At 42.2% G+C, this 13273-nt stretch overlaps 1 protein-coding gene across 3 annotated transcripts in view; it reads left to right on the plus strand.

The window, feature by feature from the left end:
• Positions 1-1190: 1190 nt before the first annotated feature.
• Ptp4a2 (protein tyrosine phosphatase 4A2) overlaps positions 1191-13273 on the plus strand; it is a 33078-nt gene continuing 20995 nt past the window's right edge. The window contains exon 1 of one of the 3 annotated variants that reach the window (XM_075945979.1): positions 1191-1333. The gene's annotated coding sequence lies outside the window, so the exon portion shown is untranslated. Of the gene's footprint in view, positions 1334-1459; positions 1523-13273 lie in introns of those variants that run through there. The other 2 variants (XM_075945980.1, XM_075945981.1) reach the window with 2 other exon arrangements.

Below are 13273 nucleotides of genomic sequence, written 5' to 3' on the forward strand. Positions count from 1 at the left end.
TGAACTGGCAAAGAATTTCTGGCCAGGTTCCAAATGCAAAAGGCAAAAATGTTCCCGATGGAGAATCTCTAAAATTATCTTCAACTTGTTAAAAGGGGCATGGATTAGATCGGCAATCTTGACACCCAACCCAACTTTCCCTTTTTTTTCTTGAGGGGCCAAGAGTCAATTTAGGGAGCTATAGAACCATTTCCACAGGTTTTTTTCTTTTTTTCCCACAGTTTTTTAAATCACGCTTATTCTTCATAATTTATATTGGTACTGAAGAGCATCTGTGAAGATGGGATTATTTCCGTTTAATACTTGAGAATACTTAGGAAAAAACTTGTTCCTTAAGACTGTATTTCCGTCTGCCAAGGAAGAGGTCTGTGTTTTGCTAGCGGGGGAGTGGGCTGGAGAGGCGGACAGAAAGAGCCTTTGCGAAGTACACGCCATTCGAGGCCTCCAGGAAGGGCAGCCAAGTACTGAGCTACTCGGTTCCGCACTTCTGAGCAGGAAATCCCCACGCTCAGGCCTCAGTCGCCGCCCAGCCCCAGTCCCAGCGGGATCTGGCCCGAGGACGCGTCGCCCGGGAACAGGAATCCGCCTGCGACCTTGCGGGTCACTGGGCGGCCAGAGGCTCTAACTTACACCAAGGTGTGGATGAGGCGGTCGCGGCGTAGGCGGGCGCTTCCCTCGGCCACGTTTGTCACCCCGCTCCCCCCACCCCGCGCCGGTCACATGGACGCCTCTTCCGTCGCCCCCAGTGTCGAGCGGAGCAAACCACGAAGAGGCGGAGCGCGGCAGGCGCCCAGGGCAGTGGGTCAGCGCCCCGTAGGCAGGGTGGGCAGGGCCAACCGCCGCGAGCCGCCGGTAGCCAATCACCGGTCCAGGGGCGTGGCCATGGCCGCGCGCACCGCGCCCCGCAGCGCCCCCTGAGGGGCGGCGGCGGGAGCTGGTCCGGCTGCGCGCGCAGCGGTGGTGGCGGCGGCGCGATCGGCCAGGCTGTAACCGTCGTCCGTCCGGGAGCGGCTGGAGCGGCAGCGGCGGCCGGGAACGGCGCGAGGCGACGCCAGCAGGCAGCGGCGGTAGCGGGGGCAGCGGCGGCAGCGGGGGACGCAGCGGCAGCAGCGGCAGCAGCAGCAGCAGCAGCAAGACGGACTCGTGGACACGCGCCGCCGCCGCCGCCGCCGCCGGGCCGGGCCGGGTGTCGCGCGCCGAGGCTGGGGGGGAGTCGTCGCCGCCGCCGCCGCCGCTCCCGCCGCCGCCGCCGCCGCCGAGGTGACTGAGGAGAGAGGCGCCTCCTCGCTCCTGCCTCCGCCGGCCTTCAATGCCCAGTCCCCAGCTCGCCAGCGTGAGTGCGCCCCTCCCGGGCGGCCCCGCGCGGCGCCCGGGCCTCGGGCAGGGGAGGGCGGGAGGCGCCGCTGCCATTAGAGCAGGCCCGAGACACGTCCCCGGAAGGAGGGCCGGGCCGGGCAAGGGGCGGGGAGCGCGGCTCGAGGTGGGGGAGCGAGCGGGCGAGCGTGAAAGAATGCGGGAGAAGGTGCGTGTGCGGGCAGCATGTGTCCTTGTGGGGGCGAAGGTGTGGCGAGAGCGAGCCGGGGTGAGGAGGGAGCGTGGCGGGCGAGGAGGTGTGCAGGGGTGCGCCTGCGTTTGTCCGGCGCGTGAGCACAGGCATCCTGGAGGCCCCTTGGTCTTTGTGTTGCTAGTGAACCTCCGTGTCCAGGGTCTAACTCGCTCAGAAGCGTGGGATCCGTGAGTTGCGGTCAAGTAAGAGAAAAGGGTTTGAGTCTCCCATGACGCTGATCTTTGGCGCTTTTTTCCCTCCTTTCGTAAAAATGTATGTAAATTTCTGAATTTCTAGAGATGTCTTTGCCATCTCCCCACCCCCAATTTCCCAGCGCTCACTAATCGAGCTTGACTCCTGCCCAGGATCCCGAGTTTTTGCCGGTAGCGTATTGGGAAGCGTAAACTTTTTTTTTGGTAGGTAAATGCTTAGTGTCCAGGTCAAAGATATTTAGTGAGGTAAACTGCAGTGCCTTTGAGGCTGTGACTCTTACGCTTCTGCAGGAAAGCGCCTAAGAAACAGTCGTAGTATACAATGTCGATAAGTGCCATAGTCGAGTTTCTGTCTCTGGATTTGTCACGAAATATAAAGTGACTAATGTAGTGTCATTGTAGGCATTTAGCAAATGCGTCGCTACAGCTGGATTAGTATATATATTTACTTGTTTCCGCGCTCTGTGTTCCCGAGCAGTTTCAGACAGGAAGTGAGAGAAGTTAAGCCTTGTTAGGGTGCAAACGGAAACTAAGGCTATAGAAGAACACATTATCAGGGCTTTGTTTTCTGATCCGGACATTTTTAGTTTCGGATTGAATGATCCGACTTTATTGTTATTGGATTTTTCTCTGTTTGCGCTTGAAGAAGGAATTACTTCGTTTCATTTGTTTTATTTTACTACTTTTAGATATTCCAAATAGGATCCTTCTTGTAGTTCAGTATGGTCTCAAAGTCTTTGTAACACAGTTTGGCTTTGAACTCTGATCTTGGTCTTCCAAATATTAAGATTATAGGTGTATAAGTAGACTGAATTGGGTATTGGAGATGAAGAATTGTTGAATTTTATACCTTAATGATGTAATCATAGATAGTAATTGGAAATATGTAAGCAAAGTTGAAGTGAAGTTGGTGCTATAGCTCTGTAATCTCCCCTACTTTGGGGTCAGAGGTCAGAGGATGGCCGAATCAAGGGCAGTTTGTGAAACTTTGAGAGCTTATCTGAAAATAGTAAAAGGGAGTCTGGGGAAATAGCTCAGTGGTAAAGCACTTTCCTTGATAGAGAAATCCTAGGTTTAATTCCCAGTGTTACTACTACCAAAAAATATTGGGAATAAGGAAAGTTTAAAAAAGGTGGTTCTTTTTGATAATGAGTATAGACTTACAGACAAAAATCAGTATATTACTTGAAGTTAGAAATTTTACGTGTTTGTAATATCTGCTAAAATATTTTTAAGAGTGAAAAGTTTGCTTCTGTAGCCTGATCTGAAACTTATTCTGCAGCTCATGCTTGGCCTGGCATTTGTGGTAGTGCTCTTGAAGCTTCCCCTGTGCTGGGATGGCAGGCATTACCCATCAAGCTTAGGGAGAAATTAATGGTTTTCTTAGTGTCCCTTTTCTTATACTGAGCTTGAGAAGTGGTTTTGTCATTCCCTGGAAGATGGGGGTGATTAGTAGTAATAAGTGCCATTGTGCTACAGGTGTTTTTAATACTCATTCCCTGCTCATAGCCACAATAAAGTTGGAGGATATCCTCATTGGATACCTTGGCACATTTGTGAGATGCTTGTTTGCCGGTCGCTAGGGAATTGGTGACGTGCCCCCTGGACTGTATAGTGATGGCATGAAATATATGAGGAGCAGTTACTTCAGTAACTCAAGAACTGGATTAAAAATTAAGATCATCTAAAGCCCCTGATTTTTTTCCAGGACACCAAACCATTCTCTCAGCATCGTGTCTGACTTTGAAATTTCTCGTTGTTAAGAGTCATTCAGCCGCTTGCACACACAGGAGCTGTGGAAGCTAAAGGAGAAGACTAAGTGTCTTTGAGGCAAGAGAATCATTGTAGGAGATGCTGACTTGAGGCTTTTGGGGGCCTAAGCTAGGCTTTCATGTGGGAGGAGATTCTGCCTTGAAGCTGTCTTGGGGCCCCAGGGTGTGTGCTTTGAGACAGTTTTTATGAGGCACCTGGGGTATGTCTGGAAGAAAGTCTGATTAAAGAAATGTAGCAGACTTTCTGTTTGTTGATTTTGTGTGTTGTATGGGTGTGTTTATTGGAGCTGAGGAGTCCACTGAAGTTGCCACTTTGAAAGTTTGTCTCTTGGGATGTGCAAATAATTAAGAGATTGCAAATCAGTTGTAAGAGAATAAATACACTTGAAAGTACTCTGTTAATTATAAGTTGGACTCCAGATGCAGAGTATTACTAAGACAACAGCTTGTTACATTTAGCATCTACAAAAACTGGCCTTTCAGAACACCTTCACCAGTGAAAAATAGTTCAGAACTGCTGAACTGGGTATTTTCTGACTCAGAACAGAAGTCAGACCACTCCCTCTATGAGTCAGTCAAGTAATATTTAATTTGATTGAACCAAGTTTATAGGCAGAAACCATTTACAACATCACTGAACTTTGGTGGCATTAGGGAAGGAAGAGTAAATGAATTATTTTGCTGTTTGTTTCTTTGTTTTTGTTTTTGTTTTTTGTTTTCAAAACAGGGTTTCTTTAGGTAAGAGCTCTGGCTGTCTGTCCTGGAGTTCTCCCCCGTAGTCCTGGAGTTCTCCCCCGTAGACTAGGCTGACCTTGAACTCCTGGAGATCCGCCTGCTGGGATTAAAGGGCGTGCTACCTTTGCCCAGCCTGTGTGTTTTTTAAAGTCAAAGTTTCATATGTGTATTTATATACTTGCTGAAAATTGTGAGCAGAGTAAATTGTAATTCTTTTTCTTGAGTTAGCCCCCCGTTACACCTAGGGCCTATACTCAACTGCACTTTCAACCCTCTAAGTGAACTTTTTCTGTCCTTCACAGATAGTTTTCCATTATGTAGTAATTGCAGACTACAGTTTTGACACAAAGTTGAAATTCAGTAGGGATTTACATTACAGTTCTACCGTTTATTGGAATTTGTGGTTGGATATCAGTAAAGCCTCGGGAGAAAGCATTGATAGAACGCTCTGACACACAGCTTTCAGACTTTGTCTCTGGAGATGGAAATTCAGTTAGAGCCAAACCTAAGTAATGCATAGGTAGAAGTTGGGGATCATTAAATAAAATTTTGAGTAGAAGTCAGGACTCCGTTTAATGTGGTAGAGCAAATAAACTGTAAGGAGGATAGTGGTAGAATGTGGTTTAGATGCTTGTAAAGTCCATTAACCTTCAGTGCTCTGGGTTCCAGCAGTCCCGTCTTTAGAGGCCTTTTTATGTCTGATCACAAACCATCACCTTTATGTCCACCCAGGTGACGGTTCATCAGGTAAGGGTGCTTGTTGCCAACTGACAACCTGAGCTTCCTCCTTAGAGCTCACATGATAGGAGAGACAAACTGCAGGCTATTCTTTGACCTCCACACATATGCCGTGGCCCTCACAAACACACAATGGGCAAAATAAATGTAAAAAAATCATAAGTCATCACATTCTAAATTTATTAATCTTTATAGTGCTAGTCTTTCATCTTTACTAGTGAGGAGATTGGTTTATAGAGTAAATGTTGGATTCCAAATTGGTTTATAGAGTAGATGTTGGATACCTAGTTTTGGAATCTAAGCTAACAGAACAAGGTGGTGAGTAAAAAATTGTTTTCCTTTTGGAATTAAAGCTCTTACACTCCTGCTGAAGCAGTGGATGCTACTAATTTACTTTGGGAAATGGCCATTTGAATTTAATTTGTTGGATAAAGAAAGAGTTTTCCCCCTTTTTTCAACTTCAAAACTATTATACACAGAAGTGTCTGGTATCTTCCTGAACTGCTTTGGGCCTTGATGCCTTATCCAAAGGATTGTCTGGTGTAGAGCTGAAGTGGGTGTTGTATATAAAGCTCCTGCTCTTGGAGTTGTAGAGGTCTGGGCCATTGTTAAAATAGCCATTTGCCTGCACCTCCATGAAGAAAAACTGCTTACAGCTGTAGGCTCTCTGTCTTCTTCCCACAGTCCTCAGGAAGTGGCCAGAACTTGGTGAGAAAAATAACCTTTCTGTACATTCTACACCTTTTGATGGCATTTTCCCTCTACCTTATTCTCTTTCTCTCCTCTCCCACCACCTCTTTTACCCCCTCCTTCCTGCCTCCTCCTTTCATTTTCTTTCTGAGACAGGGTCTCTCTAACTATCTGGCTGTCCTGGAATTCACTATGTAGTCCAGGCTGGTCTGGAACTCTTAGAGATCACCTGCCACTACCTCCTAGTGCTGGAATTGAAAGTGTTTACTATCACATCTGGGGACTCTTATACTATGTTTTCAATTATTGTAGATTTTTAAAGCATCAAAATCTTTCCAAGAAAAATTATTTTGAAAAGTTGACCAGTTACACCTTAGTTTTTGTTATTTGATTGCATGTTCTTGTTTGTATGCACCAGTTTTTATACTTAGGTTCAGCCTAGAAACTTAATTTTTATTTATGTAATTTATTTTTGTTTTTTCAAGACAGGGTTTCTCTGTGTAGCCCTGACTGTCCTGGAACTCATTCTGTAGACGAGGCTGGCCTCAAACTCACAGAGATCTGCCTGAGTGCTAGGATTAAAGGCATGCACAGGAACTTAATTTTTAATTTTTTTTTTTAAAGAAACATTTTTAATCTAGAGGCTGAGGATTTAAGGGAGCTTCGAGGTCACTCTGGGCTACTATGAGGCTATGTCTCAAAATGTTCTTTTTTTTAACTCTAAATCTATCAGGTATTTAAAGATGAGGCTTTACTGTGCTCTTTTCTTTGCTAGTTGAGCCTGGTCTGAAATAACACACTTTGACCATTAGAGCAATATCTTTTAGAGAAATGATGTTTAATTCCTTTCATAGTACTTTTGGATTGAAATTTCATTCCTCTCAGAATATTAATTATTTTGGCATAAAATGCACCTATGATATATTTGCTTTAGCAGTTCTGATAAATTATATTTTTATTTCTGCAGTGGTAAAAATGTTAGCTTTAAGTAATGTATCATTTGCCAGCTCAAAATCAGATCTGCTTTCTTCTAGTTGTCTTACAGCTTTAGGTAAAATTTGAACATCTTCCCCTATTGTTTTACAGGAGGTACTGTATCCTCACTTATTTGTGTGTTTAACCTATATGAATGTTTGGTGTTTATGGTTGTTAGTAGCAGGATGAGTTGATGTGTTTTCTACCTTGCATTACAGTGAAAAGCTTATCATAAGGGAACAGAGTGGCTGGTTAGTACAGAAGGATATGAGTCATCAGCAGGGTTTGTCAGCAAATTGAGAAGGATGTGATAGAGGAACAATAGATTCTAGTGACATGATTCTCCACTTCACATGTGTGGTTACAAACAAGTTTTCATCTGATTGTTAGTTTAAATTATGTAAATATGATAAGTACTTCAAACATGAGTCACATATGTACATATACATGTGGTGTGTGTTCTGTGATCGATGGGAAGCTAACACAGAGCCTTTGGTATGCTAGTTAAGGTATATCCTCATTCCTGACTGTTTTGACAGAATCTTGCTATGTGACCCCGGACCCAAACTGTCAGTACTCCTGTGACAGTTTCTGAGACCTGGATGGAATTCATCATGTTCCACCATACCCAGCTAAGCTATGTTTTGTTTTGCATTTCTAGTGAGATGAGATCTTTAGTTAAATTCTGTTTCTGGGAGAAGAAAAAAAAATCAGTGATCAAGTGTGGTTAATGAGTATAGAAGTTGTGGGGGGTGGTGTTTTGAGACAGGTTTTCTCAGTAAATAGCTTTGGGGCCTGTCCTGGAACTAGCTCTTGTAGACCAGGCTGGCCCCAAACTCACAGAGATCCGCCTGCCTCTGCCTCCTGAGATTAAAGACATGCGCCACCACCACCTGGCTGAGGATATTTTTATTGTGAAGTTTTGTCTCTGTGTGTGTGTGTACGCGCATCTGTGTGTCTGTCTGAGGAGGCAATCCCACTCTGACAGTATTTGCTCATTTTTTTTTCTAAGTATTTTTTTAAATATTTATTTTTTTATTATGCATACAATATTCTGTCTGTGTGTATGCCTGAAGGCCAGAAGAGGGCACCAGACCTCATTCCAGATGGTTGTGAGCCACCATGTGGTTGCTGGGAATTGAATTCAGGACCTTTGGAAGAGCAGGCAATGCTCTTAACCACTGAGCCATCTCTCCAGCCCATTTGCTCAGTTCTTATGATCACTATTCCACTTTGGAATTTTTAAGGATCTTAAGTGCAGTTTGAACTGACCTGAAATTCTCTTGTATGGTCAAGGTCGCCTGCAGTGTTAATCTGGTTAACCAAAGGCTAATCTTTTCTCAGGTCACAGCATGTCTTTCACTGTGCTTACTTTTTCACTGTTCATACTTTTCTTTAGGAGTCTTTGCTTTCTATTAGGTGTGTGTCTCTGTGCATGTGTGTGTACATTTGCGTGTGACAGAGGACAATTTAATGGGAGTTGTTTCTCTCCTTGGACCCAGTGGACTCCCACTTTTATGCTTGACAGTAGGTACCTTTACAGACTGAGCCAATTTGCTGGTTCTCTTGAAATCTTGATCTTCTTGATCCCTTTTCATTTTTTTCCTAACCTTTGTAATGTTAACATGAAAACTTCATGTTGATCTTGCAGGAAGGGGCTTGATCCTGAGTAGGGTGTGTGTGGTGTACACAGCCATACAGATGCCTGGTCACAGATTTTGGTATCATTCAGGACTGGTGGGGTCTTACAAATGGAGGAAGCATTTAGAAGAAGAGGACAAGAAAGATTTGATTTTATGTTCTTAAATTAGAGCCCATGTTAAACTAAGTGGCAATAAAGATTCTTGGCAAGACATCGGTGATTTCACCAGTTTTACTTCACACTCATACATAACATACACCATTTATTTTCATTGTGAGTTTTTTAAAATTGGAAATATTTCTATGTTTAGTGAAAATAAACATGCCATTATTGGACAACTAGTGATTAGATAACATATTAAAGAGACCTACAGACACATATGACTATGAAATGGGATTCATAAAAACAAGCATAGAGGAAGTGAGGTGTAACTTAACCAGTTTTCACCGAAATGTAGACAAAAATGCCCTAACAGCAGAATGTTCTGTGGGGCTCAAAACAAAGGACTTTATGCTGACAAATGGGTTTTTGGAATGTCTTATTTGGTATCCTGAACATAGAGAATCTCTTCCCCCTTTCTGGGGTGGATACTGGACAAACTGTGGTTTTTGTCAATGTATTTGTCAAACTGAGAATGGAAAGTTCTGATGACCTATGCATAGCTGGGAAGTTCTGCAAGACTGTACTATAGATGCTTAAAAGGGCCATTGGGTTTTTGCTTTGCATGCTGCTCCTGTGTGGTGGGTTATTTTGAAAGGTGATTCATATAACCTTTTCCAAATGTCTGTTTTGCAACCTCAGGGAACTTGCAGCTGCTCAGTCATTTCAACTGTCCTGATGGCAGCGTAGGAAACATTTCGAAGTGGTGTTGACAGGCAGAAGCCAGGTGTCTTGGGATTTTGCTTCTGAATTTGCTTTATTAAAAACTATTAACAGTTGAAAGTCAGGATTTGGGTGGGTTTGTTGGTTTGGTTTAGAATTTTGATTTTGGAGATTGAGCACACTAGGCAAGTGCTTCTACTACCTAATAATACCCTAAGCTCTCAAGTGTATCTGTTAATGAAATAATTCAGTAAACAGGTTTTGAATTAATGTGTATGGTGAAGTTGAAAGCTGAATTAAAATGATTAAGATTTAAATTGTTTCCTAGGGAAACTAGTCTAGTGAGATTAAAGAAATAAAGATAGAAAGAACAAGAAAAACAAATATTATGTTTATTTTGTGGCAGAGGAACTAATTGGAGGTAGTTCTTACTGTGTGAGAAGGTTACCACAGTTGTTTAGAAAACGAATGAGCATAACTTTACAATAAAAGGGGCTTGGGTGTCCTGAAATGCAAATAACTAGTCTTTAAACATAAAGCCCATAGAAAGGATGGCCTTGATACTTTCCTTTACAAATGACAGTATGGATGAGTAGAATCAATATAGCAGGAGTTTAGTTTATTTTGGGTTTTTGTTTTGAGACAGGGTTTCTCTGTGTAGCCCTGGCTGTCCTGGAACTCACTCTGGAGACTAGACTGGCCTTGAACTCGTTGATTCACCTGCCTCTGCCTCTTGAGTGCATCATCACCATCTGGCCCAGCTGTTTTAATTTTTAAAAGATTAGCTGAAAACAATTAGATGAGCACCCAATGTTAGGACTGGATTATACCATTAGTTTTTTTCATATTATTAACCAGTATAATTTTTAAAAAGAAAAACATAGAAATTAACCCTAATACTGTGAATTTGCATTGCATGTATTTTTTTTTGTTTTTTGTGCGTTTCAAAAAAAAAGATGATTGTTATTTTAAATTGTGTGTGTGCATGCACATGAGTGCAGGTGGCTGTAGAGGCCACAGTTGTTGGTTTCTCTGAAGTTGGAGTCACAGGTGGCTGTGAACTGCTCTGCGTGGGTACTGGAAACTGTAGTTGGGCCTTTTGCAAGAACAGTAAAAACTCTTAAACCTCAGCCAACTCTCCAGCCCATTTTGTGTTTTGAAAGCCTCATTCTGTAGTTCAGGTTGGCCGGGAACTCACTGTAACCCAGGTTGACTTTCTAGTTTATGGTGGTTCTATTGCTTTTGCCTCCCGAGTGCTGGTATTACAGGCATGTGCCACCAGGCCCAGATGAATTTTATTTATGGAAGGAAAAATGACATCTTAGGACAAGATATTTATCTGGAGAAATGCTAATTTTTAGAGGAAAAATACACCATGCTGTTGAAAAGTACATTTTCAAATGTGGCTTGAAAAATGCTACAGCACTTGTCTTAAAACTTTGTAGAGGAATATATCACTAAAAAAGGGATTTTTCTAATCACCAGGGTACAAATTTGGAAACCATTCCTCTTCATTTGGGTGGAAACAGGGCCCACTGGATGTGAGTGAGCAGCTGTCAGTGTGTTCTCGGAAGCAGGTGGTTGTTGGTTAATTGCTTTCCTTTCCATTTTGAGTGGCAGGCCATGTGTCTTTGCTGGTTCTGAAATGTGAAGACATTTCCTACCATCAAGGTCATAGCTTCTTTTTATAGAATGGATTATTGATTTCTGTACTGGAACTTCGTTCTCAAGTTCCCTTCTTAAAGGAGGAAGTGCAGGAGTGGGAATAAGCAAGGAGTGCCTCTGAAACTCTTGAGAGCTGTTCTCTTTGACCAGTTAAAGATGCTACCCTGCTATTTTTATCTTATTTACAGATATTTTGGTTCCTGCTTTGTAAAAAACACAGCAGATACTTTATTGTCTGGGATCAGAGTCAGTGGAAGGAGGGAAATAATATGAATCTTGTAAGTTTCAAGAAGCTGTGCCCCTAGTTTTTGTTTGACAGATTGTAGCTTTAGAGGTGACCCGTGCTGGAGAAAGCAGTTGTTTCAGCAGTGTTCAAGTTGGAGTAAGTCAGGAAAACGAGCAATTTTAGTTTGAGACTAGTTAACCAAATGAGAAGTGTTCAATTGGTAAACATGAGTTCTCTTCAGAAGTTTTCTCAAATAATCAAAACAGTACAGTATATTTTTTCAACAGTCTCCCTATTTTTGATGGTCAAGATGATTTCGGTCTCTAGTCTGAGTAGTGCCCATGAGTTTTACAGTTACTCAGGACTTTGAATTTTACCTTCAGTATTTAGTGTGTGGACACAGCTTTCTAGGTTCTGCTTCAGAATGTATCTGAAGACTGACTTAAGTTATCCTCTGGGTTGTTACTGTGTTCTAAGCTGCCTTATTTCCTAGATTGTAGCAACAGGCCCCCCTCATCCATCTTTGTGCTTCTACCCATATCATTTTCCAATCTGTTTTTATAAAGCAGCTGGAATGATCTCTTACTTAAAACAAATTGTCATTTTTGAAAGAAACTGTTAATTGGCTTCATTTGAGGGTCATTGTTTTCTGAATGAAAGCCAAAACCTTATGGTGCCTATAAGGTTCTTACTTCTGACTCTGCATTTCTTTGTCCTCTTTTCCAGTAGCACTGGCCCTCCTGTTTTTCCTGGAACACCCAAGGCATGTCATTTATGATTGTAACTACAGCTTATCTGCTTGTCTAAAATGCTCTTGAGTATTTTTTTGGATCACACCCTCTAGGCTTGGTTAAAATGTCACTCTTCTAGCAAGTTCTTTTTAAAAAATTGGAATCCCTGTTTCTTCTGGAACTACAGATTGTTTTGCTTTGCATTTTTCTCTAAGGAGTGGTATTATATTTATCTTTTTCCCACTAAAATACAAAATTTATTCCAATAGAGGAATTTTTTGTTTTTGTTACTTTTTGCCTTAAGAGTATATGACATAGTATAAATCCAGTAAATATTTAAATTAATATAATCTTATCTAGACACAAATTTTAGGTCATCTGGATAAATTCAGATTAGGTCATTTGTGTTTATTTTAATGGGAGATACAGATACTTTTGTTCATGAAGGTTGGATTTCTTTTAGGGAAAGTGCAAGGTTTTGGCGGAGCATACAGTGTACATTTGGCTTTAAATTGCCTGACCATAGAGACTAATCAGACTCATTTGCATGACTTCCTGTTAAAAAAATAACAGTATGTAAACTTGTGTTTTAGACTTTGGGGTTCAGGTTCTATTTCCTTCTGTCCAGAATTCTTTTATTGTGCATTTATATTCTAATGTGCTGTTTTAATTTGGTGAATACTGGCATAGGTCATCACATTAGAGGCTTATATGACTTGAAGCTGAAAGAGGTGGAAAGTTTGATGGGAGTTGATTGAAGTTATTAAGATCGGATCAAATTAAATAGGGCTGATCTCTCATGCATTTGAAATGTTGTATTCAGAGTTGAACAGGACTGTAGTTGCTAAGGCATGACTTGAAATTTGCTGAGTCTTTAACAAATATGAAAACTTCTCAGAACTGTAGTAGTTACAGACTTGCCTGGGACAGAGGGACTAGCCCTCTGGAAGTATTTTCTAACCCTGTGATTATTATAGCATTGTTTGGAACATAAATTTAAGTCATTAGAGATTCTTTATCGCCCTAGAATTTTTTTTTTTTAAAGATACGTAGTGTTACGGGGAAAAGCTAAATTCACCCAAAAGGTGTATGTTAAGATAAGCAAATTATGCTTCTGTCCTTCAGCTACTCCCCACCCTTTCTCTGCCTCCAGGAAACCTTACCCCCTTGTCTTTTTAACCTTTCAGATAGTCCATGGGTATGGAAGTGCATAAAACAAAGAGATAAATCCTGGGGTCAGTATTCCACTGCTTTTCTAAAAGCATACCATTTACCATTTACTCTGCCCTGCATCTTTAAATTAGTGTCTTTCATCTATCTTTACATATTTGTTTATTGTATAGATATAGTTTACTACCTTTGCCTAGTTCTCCATTTTAAGAATATACCCTGCTGCTGGGCGGTGGAGGCACATCCCTTTAATCCCAGTACTTGGGAGGAAGAAGCGGTGGAATCCTGAGTTCAAGTCCAGCCTGGTCTACAGAGTGAGTTCCAGGACAGCCGGGGCTGCACAGAGAAA

Source organism: Microtus pennsylvanicus, chromosome 13 (assembly GCF_037038515.1).
Source record: "Microtus pennsylvanicus isolate mMicPen1 chromosome 13, mMicPen1.hap1, whole genome shotgun sequence".
Lineage (NCBI taxonomy): Eukaryota > Metazoa > Chordata > Mammalia > Rodentia > Cricetidae > Microtus > Microtus pennsylvanicus.